The sequence below is a fragment of the Chlamydotis macqueenii genome, chromosome 2, assembly GCF_036417535.1.
Source record: "Chlamydotis macqueenii isolate bChlMac1 chromosome 2, bChlMac1.mat, whole genome shotgun sequence".
In the NCBI taxonomy this organism is placed as follows: domain Eukaryota; kingdom Metazoa; phylum Chordata; class Aves; order Otidiformes; family Otididae; genus Chlamydotis; species Chlamydotis macqueenii.
This window is the reverse complement of record NC_141557.1, coordinates 65,234,117-65,258,064: the sequence shown is the minus strand read 5'-3', so window position 1 is coordinate 65,258,064 and position 23,948 is coordinate 65,234,117. Positions and strand designations below refer to the sequence as shown.

Genomic DNA, 23,948 nt, shown 5'->3' with positions numbered 1-23,948 from the left:
CATTTTAGTGGCTGCTTACTTTGAAAATTCCTTTAAGATTAGTGGGATGTTAAGACCCACAGAGGTGAAAATGCATTTGATGACTGTGGGGACAAGAGAAGACAGGCATGGTACTGCAGTGGTTACAGCAGAGACGGGTGATATGGAGATGACAAAGCTCTTGGAGAGATATCCATGCCGTAATTGCTGCATTCCAGGTGCAGCAGCTTAAAAAAAATAAATCTGAAACTCTTTGAATTATTCCTTAAAAAAAAAGATTATGGTGATGAAGCTCAGAGTGATTTTTTTTTTTTTTAACTCAGCTATTGACCTGTGAATTCCTAAAGGGGGAGGGAAAAAAGGTTCAATAGTGAAATGCTGACATACCTTTGTCTAGAGCTGATGGGCGTAGATGTAATAATGTTGTAGCATACCATATGAAGAAAGAGGTAGAGTAGATGGGTGCATCTGTTGACAGTCATTCTTTTTAATTTGGAGCCACCTGAAGGCAGTAAGTAGCTGAATAATAACCTGATCCCCATATGGCTTCCGTTCTTTCAGAGCAATAGTGTGCAGGGAAAGGGAGGAAAAAAAAAGTCTACTTTTAGCTCTGGCTTCTGTTTGCCTCTTTGTGAGCCTGAGAACATTTCCTGTCTGCCTGGTGATGGGAAATGTAACCAAAACAGACGTCAGTGAGTGACATTTCTCATGCCTGGCTTTCTGCATTGGGTTTTGTGTACCACCTTAGAGATCCTGCATTGCGAATGAAGGAGGAAGGAGCCCAGGGAGACAGTACTGGGGATCTTTAGTGCATGATTTGCAGCTAACTCGCAGCTGTAACATTTTACCTTGTTGGCTTCTCAGCATATATTTTATTGTATCTAAAATATATTTTTCTATTATAATTCCTTATAGCCCAGTACTGGAAAGAGCAGGTGAATATTGTCCTTTAAAATACGTGTAGTTTTGTGAGTGACATATTTTAAAATTAATTTTGCTTTGGTCTAAAATTTATATATAGACTTTCTGCTTAGAGTTTTGTCATTTTTCCTTCTGTATCAGCCCATACTTTCCTTCCTGTCTGCATGCTCTTACTTCCTCTCTAAGTTACAGATATGAGGGAACAATCTTTTTCATTGAAAGGGCTTCACTTTTGGGGATAATCTATGGCCCTTTTAAGAAAGGTCAGCAGTTTGCAAGGGTGTTGCTGAACATGGGATTATATGAAATGTGGCTTTAGGAAGAAGAGAACAAAAATCAGCAACACTCAGCACCCTGCAATCTTGAGATGGATAGTACTAGGAAGAAATGCCCATCCTGCTTGTTTTTTTAAGAAGGTTTAGTGCCAGATCATAGCCCTTGCCCTGGCTCTGTCAAATTAAGTTTTACGATGCAAGTTCACCCCCCATGTGAAGGGCAAGGTGAGAAAAGGAGAATAAGTGACTGCAGAAAGGAACAACAGAGACACAATTTGTACTTTGGCTGTGTTTAGTATTGATGCTCTGCTAAATCATTGTAAACACAGGTTAAGATTGCCAATTGGGAAGCAATATCAATATCGACATCTTTACTAGTATCTATTGCCTTATTGAATTGCTTAATTGCTTTCATGAGAGCTTGTGAAGATATGCAACTCTTTAGGAGGAATTTGGGAAGGAGACAGTCAAGTCACCTACTTTTTTTGGCCTGTGCAAGCAGATATAAATGTATTTATTGAGATGAGAATTCACAGTTATGGATTTGAAGGCACACAGGATGGAGTCGTTAGAGTTGGACTTCTGTGAGAAATGGTACTGTTTTTTTTCTATTTGAAAAATGTAAAATCCTGAAACATACTTCAATGCCCATTTTTCACTCCTCTTGCTTACCTCTAGAAAATTAAGTCCAGATTGCTCGTTGTCAGCTTTCTGTAACTTCTTTCTCCAGCTTGCTGTGTCCTTTGGTTCAGCAGTGCATGGGAGCTGTAATTGTGCAGTAAAACTCCAGCTTCTCCTCAGCTGGGTGTCATCAGGGAAAAGATGCACTGTGGGTGAAGGATTTCCAGAAACCTCAATCCCAGCATGAAAGCAGCTGTGGGAGCTCCATCCTCTGGATACTGATTTAGGACCTTAAAAATTAATCTTCCTTGCCCCCAGTGGGATTTGAGGCCCTGCAGAAGTACGTTACCTGTCCCTATATAGGCATGAACAACAACTCAGAAGTTTTTACAATGTTGTGAGTGCTAACGTATTTAAGTTGCACGTATGTGTATATGTTTATCTATCCATAATTATTTTTAAATGAGAAGGACATAAGCTTAGTATTGTGCATTTGACATCTTTGTATTCCTCTAATGTTATTTCTGGGGTCACTTTTGTTGTAATACTTTATCTTTTGAGAATGTTGGGTAAGGAATGCATTTGATATGGCAAATTCTTGCTTTTCTACATATTGTCCAGTTGGATGTTCCTCACAGGGCTGTAGGATGGAGGTAAAACATAGTTTGTTTCACCTAATAAGGAAAGTTGTGAAATTCTAGTCAGAAATAAAGATACTGTGATGTTATTCCATGTTGAGAGAGATCTGATACCTGTTTTAAACCAGAGGTCTGCTTTTACATTGGACAGAAGGGCTGTGTCTGCACTAAGGCGTTAAATGTGCCTGGGAGTACACTCTGGCATTGAGGTTATGGACAGCCCATGTCCATATCACATAATTCTTACTCTCTATAGAGACTACATCCAAACTGCCTTACGGGATTTATCCCTGGGCTGTATTGTCCCCCTGTGGTGCCAGGAAGAGTGCTGGCAAGCTTGTGCCAAACCTGTGCCAAGACACAGGTCTCTGCGTGAACTGCAGAGACAATTAAAGTCTGGGATTGCTTATTGGCACTGTTTAATTTACTGATGTAGAAGTGGCCAAAGAGGAGCGTGTGGCTCCAGTTATCCTGGTTATTGAGGATCAGCAGTCCAACTGGTGCACTTCATGCATTTGGGAACTCATTTTGTCTTAGCTTTGCTGAAGACTTTGTTACGGTTTTGCATTAAAATGGCACCCATGGTACTTCTGCATCTCTCCTGGGGCCGGGGGGCAGGGCGGGGGGTGGAAGAAGCAGCAGCCTTAAGCGAGTGTAGCAGTGGCCACTGTACATGTGGCTCTGTGATGATGGAACTGAAAGAGCTTGCCTTTTCCCCAAGGTATTTTTTGCCCTTCCTTTAAGATGTCAGAGGATGATAGTGACTTTTTACCATAATATACAGTGCATTTCTGCTGTGCGCTTCAAGTGCATGCCTGGTGTGTCTGTATATGAGCATAGGCCCACACGTACATGCATCGTCCATTTGTAGAGGAGAGCTGTAGTATCTGTGCATGATTTTTGGTGGTTAGGATTAAGTGGTAGTGACAGGTCATATGAGTGCTGAGGCTCAGACCCAGCAGGAGGCGGTGCATATGCGTCTTCAGCATTAACACAATCGACATCCGCTCAACAGAAGGGTGGCTGGGCCTTTCCTTAGGAAACATATGCCAAAACTATTATCAGAGACTACGTCATGGCCTGTGGCAAACTGGACAGGATGTTAATGAGGAGGGAATTGTGGAAGGAATCTGGGTGCATCCCATATTATCAAAAGAGAATGCTGAATAAACAGATTATTTCCATTACCGTGCCCTGTCAACAGTCTCGATAATTTGATCTTTATCAGGTTTATGCTGGTAAAGGTTTGTTTTTCATTACTTAGTTGATACAGGTTTGGGGGTGTTTTAAGTGCAATAAATAAATAAAAAATGCAAACATCTGGGAGGCTATAAAAGACACTGTGGACCCAGGACAGCTCATTATTTCTTCTTGATGAAGAAATCTCTTGTGCATCCTGTGATGTCTGTGACAGTGTGTAATGAGGCACTCCACTATGTCAAGCCCAGAGTCATAATTCTGTCTTATCTGCTGCAATAATGAGAATTTTTGAACTACTGAACTCAGCAGAAGTTATGGGTGTAAAGAAAATGGTTTGGTTTTTTGCACCTATTTACAACAGGTGGACACCAGGGAATTCGAATTGGTTATTTTTTTCATTTGAGTACCACGAATCCAAAGCTGAACTTAGAATTTAAGTTGTGTTGATGATTCCGACACTGTCTGGCACTAACTTAATTTCATATTTGGCAATTTTTTTCTGTAGTTCTGGATTGGAGGTTCAATATTTTATTGCTTAGTTTGCTTCTAGTTGTTTTTTTTCCTGTATCTTTTTCTTCCTGTCCCTTGCCTCCTCCCTGAAGGTTTGCTTGAGTAGCAAGAGTGAGATAGCTAAAATAAATACCTTTGGGGATAACCACTGTCCATTTAAAGTAATTTTTTGGGTGTGTTTTAGAAAGCAAAATACCAAGGCAATATCAAACCTCGTGGTTTTTTTCCAGGATGCCAACTGTTAAGAGGTTGCATTTTTACAGATTGATAGAAGTTTAACATTAACATTTAACATTAACATTAGTTTGATGTCCCTTGAAATGTTAGACTGGTTCCCCTGTTTATTCATAACATTAATTAAATATGGCCAATGTCATAGTGAGTTCATCTTATCATTGATTTTCAGCTGCCGTGTCTTCACCAGACAATGAAAGTATTTTTTCCTACATCTTAACTAACATGCAGTAACTAACATGAGGTAAGCTGTAGTTGTAATATGAGTTATCAGGATGACGTGGCTCTTGGCCTCTTTGCAAAGTATTCACAAACTCCCTTGTCTTTGTTACGATTTTACCAAATGTCAGTTAATATGAGCTAAGAATAGGTCTTGCTGCCTGCTGCCTTGACAGGAATGACCTCAGCCCTGACCTGGAGCTTCCCTGTGAGCAGAGAAGGCTTACATGCCAGAGCCGTTCCAGCCTTGGCCCCCTCAGCCCCCTGAGGTGCAAACTCGTACCCTGGTCTGCTAGAAATGAGATGTTTGGTGTTGCAAAACCCATCGAACAGCCTTTGACTGGCAGTCACTGTCACTCATTATTAACCTGAGCTTGATTTGAGGAACTAGCTATTGGTAATGGGCCATCTAAATAATTTGTGATTTGTTCTTAAACTTCCCTTTGCAGAGAAAATGCCTCTAAATATCAGGTACTTAAGAAAGGGAGAATTTGGCTCTGATCTATTTGTTTATGTACCATACTGTCATTCCAGGTGACCTAGTTTAGGAATGTGATGAGATCTGAAGAGCAGAGTATTGAAAATGTTGTTTGTGAGAGCCTGTGTGCCAGAACAATATGGGGTAAAATCATCTTAATGAGATGCTAGATCATCTGCAGAATGCATCTCTCTGTAAATACTGTGGATTTATTTTCCTTAAGAGGAACACAATGAGCCCCTCACAGGAATGCACTTTCATAAGGCTGAGAGAAAATAAGTAGAGGTTTTGGTTCTTTTAAGGCTTGAACAGAAGCAATTTTCTGCAGTACCCCGCAGTTACAGCCATCGTGATTAACCAGTTGTTATTGCCAGCCTGCTCTAGATTCACACATAGTGATGGGACATTGAACAAAAAACTTCTGCTGTACTCCAGAAATAAAATAACTGTTTTTAGTTTGGCAAAATAAGCATGGAGATGTTGTTTTATTACTGTAAACCAAGATCCAGAACCTGAGAGTCCAAAATAGTACAGTAGCTTCCAGCTAAAAATCAAGGCCTGTCAGGTGGTATCACATCTATTCCCTTTTCAGCTTTATTTGACCCAAGAGGAAATTAGTTGAAATGCTTGCTAACCTTTACTGAGCAAGAGAACTGACTTAAGAAACATGATTTTCCCCTGGGGAGTTTTAATGCCTAGCCTAGGTTTAGGCAAGGTTTTCCCCCTGACATTTTTCTACTCATGTTCTGAGTGTTCCAAGGAACAGAGCAGTAGCTCTCAAGGAGACAAGTTACACTGGTGTTCCCCTGGAAGAAGCATAATATTTGTTGACCAGAGCCTTAGCAAAAAAATTATGTTACATATAAGCCAGTAAGAAAGGCAGATTTTTAGTATTCTGAATTTGCAAGGGGAATCTCATAAACTTTATGAGTTTTCATTATCTCATTCTTTATAGGGAAAAGGTTAAGTTATGGACAATGGCTAGGAAACAGAATGTATCTTGTTTTTCCTTAATGAATCCTGCTAGTAAAATTGTACTGACTGCAGGTCATGTTATAAAACGAATGAATAAGAGATGAATGAGTAAAGGTTATTTACAGAAAAGGAGTTGCCTTACTATGTTTTCCCATCCTGATTCTCGTTGATCACATTCTCTAGTTAATTGGTTAACTTTGGTGAGTAAATCTCTTAATAACCTGTTACTGTAATTCAAAATATTTTAAAAAATCTAGATTCTCTCACTTTTCTGTCCTTGCTCAGAGAGAAATCACATCACTCAGTTTGAACACATGCAAGACTATTGATTTTTCTCCTCTTGGTCTGCATCCATTAACCAGAAAAAATTCCATATTGAAATAATAAATATCCCTTCCCACCCAGAGAATGGCACTGCATTCCTTTTCACTTAGAGATGTGAAGAATTATTTATGCTTGTTTGTTTGCTGTGTCAGCACTGAAGAACGTGTTAGCATTTCTTTGCAACTCATGTGCCACCAAAAAGGCTCCTTCCTTCATAGAAGCCCTCCACTTTTTAGTTGTCCCACGACTGCATGAGTCACTGTAAACAAACATCTCACTCCAAGGGTGTGTACTAGAAATGCAACTGATAGCTTATCGATAGACTTGCAGGCTGTAAGTAACACAGCTGCATCAATAAGAGGTGAAAATTCAGCCACAATTTTAAAGATGTATTGGTCTGGCTGCTAGTAAAGTTTTTCTTCTTTTTAAAGTCAGTGTTTTGAGACATATACATATGTATATGTATGCATGTGTAACAGAAAATAATTCTTTTTGATTGGTTGGATAATTCATTCCCTATTGAAAACAATGGTGGTGAACATAAAGCCATTATTTGTCAAATCATTTTAGCTTAGTTTTGTATTGTACCCAGCTTTAATTCTGCTCTGTGTTTTTATGTGTACACCACATTGCTCCTTACTGCTTAACTGTCATGCAAATAATACCCATCCTTGTACCATTATTAGATAGGAAATTTATAGAGCATAGGTCATTGTTATCCAGCTACGCTCATTGTTGTGATTTTAATACAGGAAAGTGAAATATGGTTAATATGTGATGTTTTAGTATTTTTAAATGATACCTTTAGTTTTCAAAGAGTGTGTAGTTCACTCTTCTGGGCCAAAGAAGTGACTTCATTCTTAATACTTCACACTTGATTTTTAGCAGTCATCAAACTGTGGAAAGAGTTTTGTTGTTTTTCTTGATTTAGTATACTTTTAACTTCAAATAGAAGATTGATTTTTTTTCTTTCCTATTATTCTTTCTGGATAGGATTACTTTAGAGATAATGGGAGCATTGTAGCTTAACTTAACACAGCATGGGGTGATGCCTTATTGCTTTAACTTTGATGTAAATAAAATTGGGGACTGTAGCTGATCATGTGCATAAATAGTACGTAATTTAACTTTCTCCTCCATAGCTTTTTCTAGCTTGATGACTTGAACATAGACGCAGAAAATACCTTCAGCTATTGAGTTCTGACTAATGCATTTTAGAATTCTGGTTTGCATCACCTAGTGTACATCTTCTTACCTTGATTAATTTCCCACTAACCTACATTTTGATCAGCTTAAGTATCTATCAAAGTATACATGTACAACCATAAAAGACTTTTAGCATACGTGTTAGCTAAGACATGTCAACAGCTCACTTTTAAATCTTAGTCTAGACAAAGGCTATGGCATTATTCCACGTTGACTTGTGTACAAATAAGGTAAGACCTTTAACTCTGTCCTTGGATGCTCAGCCTGCCATTGGCAGATCAACTTGTCTTTTTGTTCCCCATGTGTCAACCAGAAAAAGAACTAAGTCTGTTCTTTTAGAGTTGTGTTGGTAAGTGGAAAGTCATAAAACTGAGACATATGCAGGTGAATTACCGCTGTAAACGTACTCACTGAGGCTTAAATCAAAAAATGAATTTGCTTGTTTGCAAAAGATACTATTATAAAATTTTCTTGGAAAATTCTTCTGCGTTTATTGTGTCTTGGTAACTATTCACAATGTGCAGTCTGTTTCGTTAATTATACATACATGCACATTATATTTATTGTGGAACAGCATACTGCTATACATGCTACACCCAGATTTTGTATTCTTACCAATATTGACATGGTAATAATGTATTCTTCAGTATTTTGTGGCAATTTTGCATCAGTACAAAATACTGCTACTTCAACCTGGAATTAATTTCTTACACAGCATATTTCTGTCTCCCTCCCTGTTCCTGTGAATGGTTCTTAAAGGCCTCTATAATTATGTGGGGATACAAAACAGACATTAGAAGAGAAAATGAAGCAGGAGATGACACTGGTTCTTTACCAAGGACTCATGCTTCTGAGAGCTGGATCTTGGCAGTAAAATACTTTAAGCCCCAAGGAGAGTTTCATAACTGTTGTTGATTTATAATATTTGATATACTGAAAAGAAGGAATCTTGCCTAGTATGGTGTATCTCATGCTGATAGCCCTTTACAAATCAAAATATAATGCATGTTAAGGTCTTACAACTGGGATATTTTAATCAATACCAGTGCAGATGCATTGTTATTGAATAGTAGTGATAGCCAACGAAACAGGAGCAAGAGCAGCTGAAGGAGAATTATGTCTCTCCCCCAAAGAACACTATATGAATACAGTTCCTGCTCATAGAGCATTGTTGACATGACTTTAATTAACAGTGAAAATCACATGCTGCTCTGGTCCTAGTAGACCATGTTTTTAATAGCCATCTCCCCATCCAGATTCCTGAAGTAGGAAGGGATTCATATACAACGCCAGAAAAGTTTCGATTTCTAGGCTTCAGGAAGAGCTCTTCTACACACAGATAACCTGTTAAACTGTGTAAGTAAGAGATTTTGGTCACTTAAATTGCTTTTGGCTTTTCTCCCATGCTGAGTTCATTAGTTAATATTAGGAGTGAAAAGAAATGAGATTCAAATGTAACAAGCAGTGAGTAAGTAAAAGACTTATGTAGTCTGCTGTGGCTGGAGGATATTACAGAAATTGTGAAGTGGAAGCACATAGGGGTTTTCTATTGAGCAACGTACTTAAAATCTTATAGGAGCAAAACCAAAGGATATATGAGTCAATGATAAACCGCATGGTTAGCCATATGTCTGAGATACTATCCTAGCCCTGGAGGGGATACAGTCATTTGAGCTGAGCCCTTTTGAATGGTATCTAATAACAATACATTTTTAATAACTAGTCAGTGCTTTGAGAAAATGCAGGATATGTTTGTGTGTAAATGTCACAGCAAGAGAAAATAATGCAGTAAACCTATATCATATTCTTAAACCTTCATATAAGTTTTGCATCAAATATTTAATTCCCTCCCATTCTATTCTCTATAACCAAGCTTGGCTTATTTCTTTACTTTTGTTATTGTGTTGGCAGGATTAAAGCATAAATTTCTACTTGTTTTTTACACATGTTTTGAAATAACAGTGTGATTAAAACAAATGTTCAAGTAAAATACTGAGGAAATATTTTGTATGTGCTTAAGAAAAGACACAAAATAGAGTTTTTCCTGCACCCCTCTGTCATACAAATGAACATGTCTTGAGACTATTTTACCTTCCATTTTTGAGACTCATCCTTTCAGCAGTGCAATCCATGGAAGTCTGGGGATGCTGGAATTAAGGCTGGCCCAACGTGTCTTACTGTGAAAAGACAGAAAAAGACAAATCAGCGTTCTGCTGGAGATAGTTGGAGGCTGATGCAGAGGATTGGAGGAACTCTTGCCTTCCTCAGTTTTCTTTCTCTCCAGCCTGTGATGTGTGCTACAGCTTACAGCTGGAGCTGTTGTGAGCAGTACTCTCTGTCTGATCAAATAGCATGAATGTGTAAGTAAAGTAGTAGCCCTCACTTAATTTGCAATAGAGGGAAGGAAGATAATGCAGCTTCCTACTAAATTTCATTGTCAGAATATGTATTCTTGGTTTGAAGGAACATCCTTTACAAGCTGATGTTGTGCTGACTGGAGCTATGAGTGCAAGGTTTACGATGGGTATCATGTCTCTTTGATTTGTATCTGTTCCACCTTTGCTATAAAGGAAAGTGGGCTTGAAACTCCTGGATCATTAGACCTTCTAAAACTAGAATAAAAGAAAGAAATTCACTCTCTGTTAGCAGCATTATTTTTCACTTGTTGTAGCCCATGTTAGTATTATAATTGGGAAAGGTAAGCTTGGTGAAGTTGCTGGTAAAATACAAAATTTATGAACAGGTTAAAATACACTGTAGTAAATGAAGAGTAGAAAAACAATCTTAACTTCAAAGTAATCTTAAACTAAATGTGGTACTCCTATGTAAACACCTAGGAACTGTGAGTTAAATACCTAACCAATGTATTTATTCTCAACTTTTAGTTAAAATTAAAGACATTGCCTCAGTCTTCATTATTTTTAAACTGCAAATTAATGAGCTGAAACAGGGAGAAAGAGTTGCAAAGCAACTGAAAATCTCACTGTGATGTAAAGCAAAGAAAATCTCACTTCTTTACAACATGCACCGGTAACTGCAGAGCCCTATTAACAGTGCTATGAATTATTACTTCTTTATACCATAAACTTTATCTTATACAAGGAAAGTGTTCCATTTTAGGTTTTGTTTTTTTTTTCCCTCTCCCCTTTGAATTGGATGTTGGTGTCCTTAGAAGCCCTGTGATCTGGACAGAAGACCTCTGTCTTCTGTCCAGCGCCCTTTTCTTTGTTGTGTTTCTGCCCCTAATGGTGCCTAGCGTAGGGTTTGCAGAACTTCCTCTCCTTTCCGGTATTTGCCCTATCCGTTATAGTAATAAAACCCCAGTATCTTCACTGGCACCTTCAAGTGAATTCCCTTGGTTCTCCAGAAGATTACTTTAAATACTAATGGCAGGCACATGTTTCATTCTACTAGCAGTCCAGTAGGCCCAGTAACGTGTAGTTTGGAAATTGAGGGCACTGTGCTCAGTCTTGCACGGTATTTTCCTGTAGGCTTTTTTTTTCAAGCCACAACTGAAGTGTTCATTGTTTCTAAAAACAAATTGCAACTGTTCATGTTAGTAAATAAAAAAAACCTCAGAGACAAGTGCTTACTGCTTACAAGGTTCCTTTCTTGGTCACACTTACTAGTTGTTTGCAGACACTCAGTTTTACAACAACCTCACTGGATAACTAGAAGGCCAGAGATTAAATTTTCAAAAGCAAGTACATGATGGATGATAGAGATCAAAAGTCAAGTTGATGGAACTGAGTAGCTTTAGAAATGGGACTTCAGATTCTTTTGACAATTTTACCTTTAATCTTTTAACAAGGCTGAAAACTTGAGTATAGCTTGGTATGGAGTGAGACGTGGTTTTAGATATAGCTATTTAACTTTATCAGGCTATCCTGGGGAACTTTATACTTCTTGGCTTCATGAAGGATGATCTTCTGCTGGGGAGTGACTGTTTCTCAAGTGACAAGGCAAAAGTGGCTGTAGTTCTGTTTGTCTGCCCAGTCTCCTTTACATCTTCAGTCCTGTGGGTGATACATTATCAGACCGATCCCAGTTTCCTGTTTATATGGGGTCTGGCTTTGATGCCAGTACAACAGATTAAGAAGCAGAAGCACAGTTCCTGTTTTAGTAATTTCTCATTAAGATGTATATAAGTCCAATGACACTGTGCTGACAATTATTAAAAACATCAGACCAGCAAGCACATACTTTTACATCAGCACCACAGATTTAAAGGGATGCCACCTCAGCAGCAGCCCAGCTACTTCATCTTTGATCAAAGCTACAGATTAGAAAGAAATTTTGCATGTTGTTTTACATGTGTTTTAGGCTAAGGAAGATCATTGTGAAAAGGCTGATCTGTCTATACAAAAGAATTGAAGTAAATAATTCCTGCATTAAGTTGAATCCCACAGTTTTTATTTGAAGTTCATTTATCCACCACAGTGATCTGGAAACTACTGATAGGTTTTTCTGGCAACTTGCTAGTTGCATTTTATGTTAAGAAGTTGTGCTTTACTTGCAGTTTCAATGTCTTTAGCAAAGTTTCTTGCCATCACTTCTTACTCTGCCTTTGTCTGATAAATTACAGTTCTCCTCAGCACAGAGCTCCTCCTCCCTGGCATTGGGATACAGCAACCTGCTGCCCTGACTCTTGCCATTGTATGAGTTATTTGTGTGGCAGCCAAAAATTTTTGTCAGCTGGTACAGCAATATACCTCTACCAGAGTGGTTCGCAAACCACATACACTTCTTGTTCAAAGACAGACAATAGAAAACTACTTATTTTTTGTGTTGAAATAAAAGAAAATTATGCATTTCAATGTAAGTTTGTGTTTGTAAATAGACTTCAGTGTCTTAAATTAAATTGTAACTGCTAAGCCTGTTGTTGCAAAAGAAGTGTAATAATTCAGAGTAAACTTGTGACAAACTCCAGAAGGTGACCTCTACATGAAGACCCAGCTACTTGGAAGTTTGTGTGGGCAAGGCAGGACACTTTTCTTCCCCTCAGTCTACGACTTCTCTTGGAAAAAGTTTGCAACAACCCTACTCCACATTACCTTCTCCTGAGTTAACTTTCCAAATTGGTTAGCGATAGTAAAGTGTATCTTGTAATAGGACTTGTCTGTAGTAAGTATCCATCCTGGGTGACCATGGAAAACGACTTCGGTTCTTTTCCCCAGCAACACTGGCTGTAAAAAATTGAGCAATGCAAGGTGCTTAGGATGCTCTTTTCAAGCTACGTTCTGTGTTATCAAGTTTGCTAGTCTTACAGTTTAATTGGTATGTGAACTTATCACACCATTTTCTGAGTTGTCAATGTGTTAAAACTGCCCCTGTTGTTTTCTACTTGCCTTCTTTGGGAGTTTCATCAAGAAATGATAACTATACCTATGCAGATGAATTCCACTATATGCAATATAATTCCAGTAACAGTATTTATGATAGCTGTAGCATAATACCAATAACAGCTTATTCTTGCAGCTATTTGAATAATCACTTCACTGCCTATTTACATTTGAAGTATAGAACTAGCTAGACTTAATTTCTGCTCTGGTGTATGTTTATCCTGTTAGTGACTTTTTGTTTCTTTCTGCTATTTATGGTTGTGTAATTTACATTTACTTAATGATCCAGAACGTTTAGAAAATAGAAGAAGGATCATCTGCTATAAAAGTACTCCCATCAGAAAAGAGTTATTTGTCAAATGTTAAAATAGATAAGATCCAATTGGGCATAATTAAACCAGGACTTGCACTTAATAAGGCACATACATGTGTGTTGGAGCTGCTGAATTCAGAGGCTGACTGGGTTATTCTTACATTAGTTTTGGAAATATTAGTTCTTGAAAAATAACTTAAGATGAAGATAGTTTATTAAGCTCAGCCCTGCTATCTTTAGTGAGACATCATGAGACATCTTTTGTGGAAGCTTCCTTCTCCCCTCCCATCTCCAGTAAAATCAGGACAATTTAGCTTTCTTTCGAAAGACTCCCCAAGAGATTTTTTTCTAAAATCACATTTACTGCATGTGCTTGTGGAACAATAGACCTTGAATAGTTGGGGTTTTTTTTTTGTAGGTGTGTGATGTGAAAGCAGAGCTCACGTTATTAAATTCAGTTGTAATCTTATGTCCATTTACATAATCTCACTAACAATGGAGTATTCAGTGTATCTAAGGTGTCTCTGTGAATACATCAGATTATTGTGGCGTTCACATGTTATCGCTTGATAGGCCTGAGAAAACAGTATATTGGCCAGTATAATTCCTAAATTTATTATTGCTAAATTACAGGGATTTTGATTTTACTCTTGTTTGGATGTCACATTGCTAAACTGACACGTAGGGAAGTTGCAAGGTGACTGAAGAACCAAATGCTTCTCAAAACACATCCTTGTATCTTCCATGCATTGCACAAGTATATTCATGGGGATAAATTCTTTAGAGGGGCTTTACACTGTATAAGCGGCCTAATAGGATTTAACAGCTGTAAAGTTGGCTAGCACAGTTTATACCCTACTTGGATGGGTATGGTCTATATTTTTTTTTCAGGCCAAGGTCGATGCTGCTGTAAAAACTGCCTGTGAATAACTGCAAAAGATACTGCTGACTAAGGCAAGATACTTTCAACAAAAGTTTGTGTTTGTGAAGTAAATTTGTAGAGCTGGGGCAGAAAAGTGGAAGACAGCTTTGGTCAGAGATAGGCCATAGCTTTTGAGTTTAGCTTGATGGGTTTTTTTTTTAAATTGCTTTCTCATGACATCAGTTCTTCAAGATTTATCCCCAACTCCCTACCCAGCTGGGAGCTACAGTTGGGGATGAAAAGAGGACATTTTATTTCCTAGATTGTTTGGGGTAATGTCTTTGGGTTCACAACGGGACTTCTTTTTCTGAAGTGGATCATACAAAAATTTCTACTTGCAGCCACTTACTGAAAGAGCTGCCATAGTCAGGAGGCCACTTAACACAGTCTGTGACCATCCCGTAACTGCTTTTGAAAGGAAGAGAAATGTCACAAGCCAATTATTGTGACATATAAATGAGACATTAAGACAAGACTATACCTGAGTTCCATGAGTGTAACGAGGTGGGGGGCTTGCATTTTGAAACTCTGTGGTTACCTTGCTTAATTCCCTGTTGTCCGTCTTCTGCTGGAGGAGCTGTGGGGCTCCAGTGGTCCTTGTGGGATGCCTGCAGGCAGCCGCTGGCAGCAGGCATTGCCAGCATGTTGCTGCCAGTGCTTAGAAATTGTTGTATTGCCACTCGGGAGTGGGTAAACCGAGTCTTTGGTTACGTATCTGAACACTGCAGCTGTTTAACCCTGCTTCTTAGGTCCTCTCTATCCTCTTAACACAAGTGTGCATTGAATTTCAGTCAGCCGAGAAATGTAGACCTGTGAGGCTGGGTCCGTGCCAAGGCACGCTGGGCATGCTGTAGGGTCAGGCTGTTACAGGGGTGCCCTCAGCCGATGGGGAGTGGCTGAAATGATAAGCCTGCACGCCTTGGTTAAATATAGCCAGCATATAGGCAAGGTTTATTCCTGTTTTGATTTATCCAATACTTATTTCCACTGGGACAGTGTTTTATTCTGCTTTAAATCCAACACGGAAAGAGATACGACGAGTCTAAAGCTGTAGGTGCATGCATCTGCTGTGTAATTGGCATGTCTTTGCTGACACTAGATATGTAAAATTCTCAAGGAAACAGCAAAATTGGAGTTTTGCTCATAGTTGTACTGCCTTCTGTGCTGGATGTGATGTTGGAAGCATTAATTAATTAATTGGTTGATTAATAGCATTGACTCTGAAGCCGTCTGCGGAGGAGCTGGGTGGATAGGCTGCTGCTGCAGCTGGCAGACTGTCCTTTGCAGCATGGTGTGCAGTGTAGATGTTTGTGTCCCAACAGAGACTCTCCACAGAGAGTCTCCAATATTACTTTCTTCTCCCTAATATCTGTGAGAGGCTTCCTGAAGAGCAGATGGTGGTCCCCAGGCTGATACGCTGTCTCAGTCCTGATGAGGTGGTTGGTACAGCTGCCTTTCCACTACCAGAGAGGAATTTCTGCTCCTAACTCACAGGCATGGACTGTGTTTGCTGTCCTCCCTCTTTTCATGTAGCATTTAAATATAATGGCGATATGCATATAATAAAACTTGAAGACCACTAAATAGACAGTTTGCATGGTTGCATACACAGAAATGGAGCAGCTAGCAGGTAGGAACTGTAACTATGTCAGCAACACCACTATCTCAATCACCACCAGTGCTTAAACTGGATGCTCCAGGTCTTTCTAGCTGCTATCAGCCTGAATGGATTTAGCAGCATGTAACACAAGTTCTTCCTGCACTCATCAGGCATTGTATTTTGAATACAACAATAGTAAAATAAATACAAGAATAATAATTTTAAAAGCCCAACCACAACAACATACCGTCTCTGTTTTTAACAGTGAGAGAGCAAAAGCTTACAGTTACGCTTGTCTAGTTGGCTGTTGCAGTGACTCAAAAATTGTTTCAAGCAATTGCAATTTTATTGTTTCAGGGAGGAGAAAAAAAAATAAACCAAGGAGTTCAAACAAACTGCTCATAGAAGAAGAAAAAATAATTTGAAGTTTAAAATAGCATTTGAAAAAGAGAAAAACAGTCCTAAGGCTTACCATTCCCCTGCAAAATATCTCTAAACAGAGAGCTTTTTTCCACATCGACCTCTTTCCAAATAGAAATGACTGGAGTGGCAGACAGAGTTTTGCAAACTGCTCCATTACTTAGGAGCACATTTAGCCCTCAGTTTTGTATGCATCATAGGCAACTTCAGTTTTAAGCTTTGAGCTATTGTATATGTAATTTTAGAAAGATATATGACAAATAGGAGATATGTTATTGGTGATAGTTACTGGAGCTTTTTACTGTGCAAAAGGTATAGATGTAGAAATATAGCTTTGCTTACCTTTAAATATTCAAAGCCCGAGTTACATGGGATAGTTGGGATATAACACAGGACAGCAGGGCTTTTTTTTTTTTTTTTTTTTTTTGGCTTTGCTGGCTTTTACTGTAGGCCAGTGAAAGAACTTGGCAGTGTTTGTTTATCGTTTCTGGAATATGTCAAAACTTCCTAATGCACATGTTTTCCAGATGCTAAAATGAAGATGCCTAAGGTTTGGGGTTTTTATTTTTACCCAGCAACGATGGCCTTGGAACTAGTGACGTTCAGTCAATAAGCTACATTTTCTTTTTTTTTCAAGGTAGCTGTAAGAGTATGATATGGAGAAAAGAAATGTAGCTGTGTGAACTGCAGTTCATATGAGAAATTATTGTCACAACTCCTAATGTGCACTGGGCTGGAATAAGCAGAGCTGGAATGAAACAGAAATTAAGAAGAAAAAAAAAAAGTTGACTCCCTGCCTTTAATCAGTAAGGCGTGCTGTGATCCTTGAAAGTATGAAATAACCCATAAAAGAGCCCATGTTGAAACAACTGTTTGAAAAACTACATGGAATTAAGGTATTTGTATCTCTCAAGAGGCTGTTCATTTATAAGATGTATGTTTTGCTCTGCTTGGAGGCATATATGCTGTCTTCAGCTGAGTGTGTTACTGTGCTGCATAGTGTTTGTCCTGTTTGTTGGGAAAGTTTAATTTAGCAAGTTTTAACCATGGTCAAATATCAACTGTGTTCTGTGATTAAGCTCTCGGTTTGTCTTAGATACCAGCATTTTAAGTTCTAGACATAAAACTATGTAAAACTCTCTAATGGCTCTTAAAGGAAACCACAAACTGTTTCTTGAGTTGGTTATACAAGGAGTTGCTCCAAGGGACTTGGTCCTGCAGCCCTTGATGTCAATAGCCGAGCTCCCATAGATTTTTGTGGTGCAGGCATGGCGCGCTCTGCCTTGCGCAGGAGCCAGCTGAAATCAGCCCTCGTGCTCTGTCAGACAGTTCAAAGCTAGCAAAGCTGTCATCATCGCTGGCAAGCTCGAGGGGTAAAGTGAGGACAGGACAAGGCTGCCAGAGCCGTTCCCACTGCTGAACTCTCCCAGGTCACTCCTCTGGCGCTCGCTCCGGCAGAGGCACAGGCAGCGGCAAGGACGAGAACCCGGCAGCCACCCAGGGCTTTGGCCAGTGGGTTTGGGACAGCACCAGCCTTTGGGGCTCATATGCTGCGAGCTGTGGCTTTTATTTTCAAAGGCCGACCTCTCTTATGTGTGTATTTCAGCTGAACTTTGAAAATTTCAAGCATGTGCCTCAGTGTCGGGGTGTGCAGACACCACCGCAGGCAGTGCAAGCCTGCAGAACTGTTGCTGGCTAAAGAGTGCTAAAGATGCAGGGATGGAAGTTGTAATACCATTTCTGCAAGATCTTGTACCTGCATTTTAAGTGAAAGCTCGTGCACCTGCTCAGAAGAAGCCCTGCTGAAAATTTACCTTTGCTGCAGTCACACAAGGTGTACCATTTTCAGTTAAATATAACATTTCTAGCCCATGCACTATTCAAAGGAAGCTTATCTTATGGAGAGCCCTTTTACACAACTGATTGTATTAAATGTTGATATAAACCTTTAAGTAAAAGAAGTAGTTGCTCTTCTCCACCATGTCTGTGTTATTTGCCCACGTATGTAAAAATAAGTGTGTGTGTGCAGATGCATGCATGGGTATATGTGACCTCATGGCCCACATTGAATATTGAAGCAGTCACTAGTGGCTCCATTATAGGTAGGCTCACTCAGGACGTCCTTTTTCTTTGACAGTGCCATGTAGCAGTGCCCCGATTAATATTATTACTCTAAGGAATATAATAAAAAAATCCAGTGGAGCAAGAAAATTATTGTTACAATAAAAGCCGTTGAAATGAACATACTTATTAACATGCCTCTCAATTGCACAGAGAGTAAAAGACAGGGAGCATGTTCTTCTCTTTCACGTTGCTCTGCATATTTTGTCATTATGCTGCAGAGCTGTCGCGACTGCTGTCTCCTGGTTATGATTTTCAAATCCCAGTTGATGATTAATACCTTTGGCTCAGACAATCGTAAAAGGCCGGTGCTAGAGCTGCATACATTTTTGCGCTGCTCTGACAGCAGTGATGTGCATCGTAATGTGGAGGGTCATGGAGGGTGGAAGGGAGCTGAGAGAGAGGAAGAAAGAGGGTGTCACGCAAGAAATAATTTTTTCCGTATGTTTTCCCTATTTGTCAGGTCAGCAGAGAGTTTTAACTAGAAAGCATGTTGCAGGAACGTCTTGCATTTCCGTGGCACCTTTTACTTACAAGCATCCTAAAGGCTCCCATAGTCAAGTGAGGAGATAAAAAATCTAGGATTAATGGATAAAGTCCATTCAGTGTCCTCAGGTAAAGACGCAGCATTCCATCCAGGTTTTGCTGGAAACTGTACCTTTGCCAGGGAAGGAGTGTCCTAGGGCTGCTGTGTAAGGTCACATAAAAGCATAGAGGGAATGCAGCAGGTACGCTTTGTGGCAATGAAAAAGTTAAATCTGTAGAATTGGAGATGTATGCTCAAGGTACACAAATCTAATAATGAATAGAAAATGAATGATAAATTCAGGAAGGTATTGCAGGATCCCTTACATTCCTCATCCCGTTTTCTAGGACTACTCTGATCTTATCTACTTTCGCCCATCTTCATCTGCTCTCTGCATTTTCACCTTTCTTTTCAGTATTTTCTGTTCCACTGCACTGTCCACCCATCCCTTCTCAAGTTACCTTTTCTCTCAGTCCCAGTGTCTCTTGACTGTCTGTCTGGGCCCCTATCTCAAATTTAGGCAAAAGCATTTGCAAAGTTTTAGTGCATAGATTATTGTCACAAACAAGTCTCATGCAGATGAAAATTAGTTTGGAGAACCTGTATACGTGCTGGTGTATACCGGTGAGCACACAATACCTGACACTTGTATTACTTATTATGTAAATTTATCTGTCTGTGGAAAATACGTTGTCAGCCTCTTTTGGACTGAGATGCTGAGCGAGCTGATGCTGTTCACTATTTGTGAACAATACCATTATGAGTCGTACCCTTCCCCTTTGTCGCTGAGGATGTTTGCTCAGATTTAAGTATTGTTTTTGTTTTGGCAGAGACCGAAAGCTGGGAGCAGGAAGCGGCTGCACCCTGACGGCTGTCATTTCCCCTGCGCGCGACTCCTGTTTACTGCCAGCTGCTTTCTTACAGACACATCGCCCGGCCTTTGACATGACTGGGCCTGTCGCTGACTCAGAGCTAGTAAACTTTCTGTGGCTATCTGCTCGTTTGTGCTGTTCTTCACAAACGATAAGGTCAGCCTGGGAGAAAAAGAAAAAAAAAATAGCAAAAATAACCGTAAGATCTTTCACAATCCCCTGCTCAGATTAGGGTACGTGTGTTCCCACTGAGTCGGTAAACGACAATGGCCGGGAACACCTCGAGTGGACGGTGGGGAGCTGGGCAGACCTCTGATGCAGAAGCTGCTTTTCCAGTAGGATGCAGAGGAGATCCTGGCAGACAGATGGCTGGCTGCCCGGTTTGCAATGTGCCCTCTCAGGCCTCAGTCTGAATTCCTCTCCCAGTAAAAGCTTTCATTACGCTTTGTCACTTGATACATTAGTTTGTTTTAATGCACTGGAACCTCACGTACATTTAGCAGTCTCTTTCTGCTGGTTTTATGGGGCTGCGCTGTGTTTGGAAATGAATTAAAGTGTCTGAAAGGCTTGGCAGTTTCATTAGAGAATGACAGTCCAATCCAAATTAGTGTAACTCACTTAAAATTGAAGTAAAATGTTTTAAGGAGAGTGATCTGATAAATATTGGCTTAAACTAATTGGATTTTCAATAGACAAATTACTGCATTTTTCTTATTACTTAGTGCTCTGTAAGGGTTTCATGTTGTATGGTAGAGTATGGTTCCCTCCAACAGAGCTGAGAAGGCGGAGTGAAATCACTGACAGAAGATGCTTCCCGAGTCTCCGGCTGCTGTGGAGCCTGGGAAGCCTCCACCTTGGGTAGGCTGGGTGGCTCAGGGATGCTGTACAGCTCAGCCCTCTGGGCCGCTCGGCTTGCTGTCGTGAAGGGGTGTTGCCATTTTCCAGTGTGCTTGAATAGGTTTGCTAATCCTCACGCTCACTGCATGGGTGAAATGATCGGCAGGCTGCCACTGACCTCTCTGAAGGAAGGCACTCGCCAGGATAAGCACAGCATAAAACCTCTCATGTTATATATAGGGGAGCCTTTATTTTTTAAATAAGCAAAAGCGATACTTATTTCCAGCTAAGAGGAACACGAAACAGTGCGTGTCCTTTCAAAGTTAACTTCTGTATTCCACTAAGCTGTTAATTACAACTAAATAGGACCTAAATAAATATGCAGTTATCATGGGGGGTTTTTCCCAGGTATTTTTATCCCCAGTAGAAAAGGAAAATAAGCAGGGATTCTTAAAACCTTATCTAATGTTGGCACCACCATAATTTGATTCCTTCCAAAGCACATTTTCTCAAAGAACTGACATGCATTTATTTGATTCCTGGTGCTCATTCAAGAATTCCTCTTTCATGAATGTCAAAGCGGATGTCCTGTGGAGAACGGAGCTGCTCCTCAAAAATGCTTTCAATAAGGCACAAGAGCATGTGGCCTGAGAGCTGGTGTAGGGAAGTGAAACAGCTTCTTGTTCATTAGTACTGAAATGTTTATTTGAGCGGCAATAGTAACAACGTATTTCAATGTCTGTGCATTATGAAATCGTGTGTGGATGCAATTAGATAATATTGACAGTTGCAATGGTGAATATGCAAATAATACCAGGATATTCTTCCATGTAACTTCCTCTGCAGGGAAAAGTAGAGATGGAAAATGGAGTGCTGCTGTGAAGAGTTAGTTACTGAGACATTTATTTTTCTAATGCAAAATACCCTAAAGCAAGATTTGTCTGTGGGATGATTGTTCTCTGAGTTTAGGAGACCCAGTCATCGACTGCCTGGCTAAGGCATGCACGTATGTATTTTTTAAGGGCAGACTTGGTTTATCTTATAGGAAAGCTTGACCATTCCAAGTCCAGTATCCTGGCTGAAAACAGTTTCAGTCAGTGCACTGCATTTCCATGTGATTATGCTGGTGTGCTTATTTTTTGTTACCTTTTGAATAGATAATTTTAAATTGCTCTCTGTAGGGATGTTCTGTGTGTCTGTCTGCCTATCAATCTTTCTATCTGAATGCAGAAGTATTTGATTAGTGTATTTAAAGTAATAAAGATGTCAACAGTAGTGTCACATTGATTGATGCTAATTACAGGTCTTTAATGGCTTCTCTGGTTTGGCCACTCTCCTTGCAGATTGTGATTTTATGGTTAAAATAATGCCCTGCTGTCCACAGACTTGGTCATAAATTGCGGTCTATCTTTCTTTAATGACTCCACATGCAGTGGTATAATCCCAATAACATGCATTATCTTTGGTAAGAGGAAGGCAGTGACTTTCATAGAGGTGATGGATGGATTTATAAGGACTAGCTAACAGACTGGCTGGGATCACACCAGAGGCAAGGCTGATTGTTCTGCTTGAGCACTGCCATAAGCAGAAACATTAGGCAGGCAGTCTTGGGTAACTGATGATTTTCATTCAGTCCCTCTCTCTCCACTTCGTGCCATAAGTAAAAGTTAAAGAAAATGCTGAGGCGCGGCTCAAAATCTCCTATCAAAAGGCTAACTACTTAGCAAGATGCAAAAAATCTTCCGTAGGCATCTGTCAGCTATACTGGACAAAAAGCAATGCAGATTCTTGCCTTGTGGACATTTTCTTTAAAGTGCCTAACAAATGGTCAACGAATGCATGTTCACCTTAGAAGAGTGCATTGCTACCAAGAGGAAAATGCTGCAGCTATGAGGGAGGTCTCGCCATTTCTGGGGGAGTTTAATCATTTTACATGTATGTGAAAATGGCATTTCAGAGGACCACGCAGGGATGTGTGCAGGGATGCTTGCACACATATGGATGCGTATTGAGTTACATGTGTCCTTTTAAAGTAGAACCGCTATAGCAATTCTGAAACACCACCTTACTGCTTCTGTATTCCTAACTGGCACCGTGGAGCTCCAGCACAGGATGGAGAATCCCATAACTGTCTGTATACAGGCAGGTGCACATAGATGCTTTCAGAGCAGTCTGTGCCCTACAGGGCCTATAATGCCACTAGTGAATGGGGCTAAAAAGCAGGATCTGTTTCCTTAGCACTAAAAAGTTAGGAATAAAAGTTAATTTGGAGAAGATACAGTTACAAAAAGTAATTTGTTTGCACACAAATCCTAGCCTTTATGGCTTAGTAGCTTGCTATAGTTCTGTGCCTGTGGTGAGTGATCGACAGCAATTAAGTCCGAGGACATTACTACTGGGGGGTGGGGAAGCGGGGGTTGTTTTGTGGCAGGTTTTTTTGGTTTGTTTTTGTTATTTTTGACGGAGTAAGATGGGACTTCTAAAATTAATTCTGAGCGGAACTCTAAACCAGACAATGGTAAAAACATATCACAAAAGTTCGAAGCATTTGGATCCCATTGTAGACTGTCAGTTCCAGTCCTGCTTTCTGTGAGTAGATGTGTTATACAGCTTCTGCTGGACTGGTTACTATCTAAATAAACCCAGTTAGTGTTTGTTTATTAAGCTAGAAGCTGTGTCACTTTTTCTCAGAACAGTATGGATATGTTTAAACATAGCACGAAAGCCAACAAATGAAGAAAAAAGACCCTAAATCCAGGGCAAACAGGATTTGCATAAATGACTTTTAGTCAGTTGCTACCAAATTCTATTCATATTGATTTTTCTGACACTGACAAAGCAACGCTGTTCCTTTGCCATGTTGTGAAGTGTATGCTTCCAGCAGTCACGTCAACTGGACAGCATCTGGCTGGTTGATGCGCTCAGCAGGCAGCTGTAGTTGCAGATTTGGAGTTACTTCTGGTTCAGTCATCAGAGACCCTGTTGATGGGTGTCTGGAGCACATTGCCTGTGTGAATGTTTCAGGCTAGGTTTGTTTTGAGTTGGTGGTGTGTTGGAGTTGGTTGTTGTTAATTTTGGTTTGGGTTTTTTTGTTTGTTTGGTTGGTTTGGTTTGTTTTTTTTTTAGTTAACCTTTAATTGATCAGAATCTTATCTTCTGCCATGTGTGCTGGAGTTGAGCTACGTACCTGTGTGAAGCTTTCCCCTTTGAAGGGCAGAGTTCCCCTTGTCCCAGCCCCTGCCCCTTCATCCCGCTGCTGTCCCGCACCCAGCTCAATGTGCCGTATGATGGGGAGTTACCAAAGACGTATGCTTCATATAAGTACGTCCTTTGCTCTCCAAGCGGAGGACCCCCTCAAGAAGCACGCATGCCTGTGCACAGTGGAGACCACCCTACGCACAGAAACTTGTGGTGA

General features: G+C 40.0%; 1 long non-coding RNA gene across 1 annotated transcript in view; it reads left to right on the top strand.

Annotated features, from left to right (window-relative positions):
* Positions 1-23,948, top strand: part of LOC147601677 (uncharacterized) — a 264,462-nt gene that overhangs the window by 225,717 nt on the left and 14,797 nt on the right. The gene's annotated exons all lie outside the window — the stretch shown is intronic.